This window comes from Triplophysa dalaica, chromosome 15 (assembly GCF_015846415.1).
Source record: "Triplophysa dalaica isolate WHDGS20190420 chromosome 15, ASM1584641v1, whole genome shotgun sequence".
Lineage (NCBI taxonomy): Eukaryota > Metazoa > Chordata > Actinopteri > Cypriniformes > Nemacheilidae > Triplophysa > Triplophysa dalaica.
Genome location: NC_079556.1, coordinates 3337819 through 3340454, shown reverse-complemented (window position 1 = coordinate 3340454; position 2636 = coordinate 3337819).

Here is a 2636-nt window from a genome sequence, read left to right as displayed (position 1 = left end):
ACAGAACGCTCTGTGTCTTGATTCCGAGATATCAGCAACAAGGAATTTCACCACCCGCAGTCGAACATCGACGTGCTTTTTCAGCAACATATAAAAATAGCCCACCAAATCCACTGTAAGTTGAATGATGATACCAAAGAGAGAGTATGGTGTTCTGGCTGTCAAATCCCCCGCTGTTGCTGTGACCTCTCTGTGTTGATACACTGGCATTTGGAGTCATCCCTCTGAACCTTCTAAGGCAGTGATTCTTAACCTTGTCCTGGAGCGCCCCCATGCTGGATGCCTGCTTTACACACATCCAGTGCTGTTCTCACAGTCTGTTCAAATTAGATGAGTTGTGGGTTAGATAAAGGACATGTCCGAAATGTGCAGTGTTGGGTGATGCACCAAGACAGGGTTGAGAATCATTACATTAAAGGGATAGTTCAGCCAAAAATGAAAATTCTGTCATGAATTACTCGCCCTCAAGTTGTTCCAAATCTTTATTGTTTGGTTGAACACAAAGGAAGATATCTGGAAGAATATTAGCAACTGAGATTCATGGGGCACCAATGACAACCATCAAAATGGTTGTCAAATGTGACCCAGTACGGTTTTTTTTCCTAAACTCTTCAAAACCTTTTCTTTTGTTTTCAACAGAATTTTTTTAATAAAATTATTTCTACAATAGTAGTCAATGGTGCCCCAGAAATCCCAGTTGATAGCATTGTTCCAAATATCTTTCTTTGTGTTTTATGGAGGTTTGGAACAACCTGAAGTTGAGACAGAATTTTCATTTTTGGGTGACTATCACTTTAAGGTGATACAATCTTATCCTATAGTATTTCTCAGATCAAAGACGGCTGTTAAGAATATAACAAAACAAATCTTCATAAAAAGAAACGGAATAAACAGTTTACATTTTAAATAATTATATACTGTGTTTCAATAGTGTCAATCAATAGTGACAATAGTGACAAGCACTATTGATTATTTCTTATTGTTTAGATATTTAATACGGTGATAAATGTAAATGGTGTCTAATAATAATGGTTTATGGCAACAAAAAAAACCTCAAAATATGGAGATACAAGGTTTCAGAAGAACAGCAGCGGAAATACATGTTTTTATGAGTGTATATTGACTGTGTCTGTGTGTTTTCAGAGGAAGATGATATCAGTTATACATTCTTAAAGGACAAATCTTACGTTTTCAATTATGTTCTTTACTGAGTTATTTAAAAATCTGAAACATTTAGACATCAGAAAAATAAAATACATTCAGACGCAGATTAATATTCTTCTCAGGAAGAAATAAGAAAATCGTTGCTGTCCTTCCAAAACCTCGGATGTCCGAATTTGCTGTTTTTCAGGGGGAAAAAAACAGTTTACAAGTTCTTTTTAATACTTTTATTGGTTAGATATTTTCTAAACTAAAACATAAAGGGTGACTTATATGATATATTTGGAAGTAATTGTGATTGTAATTATTGGGTTTTGTATGTATTGTTTGGACCCAGGAAGACTAGCTGTCCTTTCGGCGTCAGCTAATGGGGATCCTTTTGAAATAAACAAATAAACTTATAATGATTTATGGCAAAAAAAATCATGAAATATGGAGATACAAGGTTTCAGAAGGACAGCAGGGAAAATTATTTTTATTACCATTTATTCTTTATATATATATATATATATGTGAGAACAAATTAATGTGGACACAGCTGTGAATAAATACAATTCCACAGATTCCACAGACACTCAAAGCATTAAATAATGTTATAGAAGAACCATTTTTGGCTTTATGGTTCCATAAAGAGCCTTTAACATAATTTTTTTATGAAAGGTTCTTTTTAGTGAAAATTATTTAACAGAATATGAAAAGGTAAGAAAAAAATGTTTTTTAGGACCTTTACCCTTATTTTGATTTATTTGGGAACCAAATATGGTTCTCCTATAGCATGGCAATGAAGAACCTTTTTTAGTTCTTTTATTTTTTTGTGTATACAACCAAAATCAGATTCAATTCATGCCTTAACAACCACTTGGAGCACCATAGCAACCACCGGGTTCTAAACACTCTTGTTCATTCAGTTTATAATCTGGTTCATAAATGAAACTGTTGAATGTTACAGTAAAACTTTGAATCAGCTTTTTCTGCATATTCTGTCACTTTGTCTCACCGTTACCACCATCACGAGAGCATCTCAGGATCCCCAAGGGGTGTATACAGTTCTGCAAGATCATAAGGTTTGCGGACGAGACTCTTTGTCTCCTCATCTACAAAGCCTATCCTGTTTCCAACTGAGAGTCTCAGCAGCTTGGAGCTACTGAGAAAGGCTATCGTCGAGCTCAAAGGAGCTGAATAGTGTGAGGCCACTTATTACTGTAAAGGCCACCTGATCTCAACCCATCCACTTATATTGTCAACACTTTGTTAGTCCACAGCATAATGTGTAACTGAGAGGTGGCTAAAGAAACTGCCTTGTAGTAATTGGGTTCAAAAAAGATGACAGAAGACCAAAAAGAATTGTTGATACGAAGGATTGGAAGTTGGGGTCATGCAGTACAATTAGAAAATGTTTGTTACAGTTATGGCTTAGAAGTTACCATGTAAATGTCTACAATGCTTACATTTATACATTGCACAGATTTTTCTTT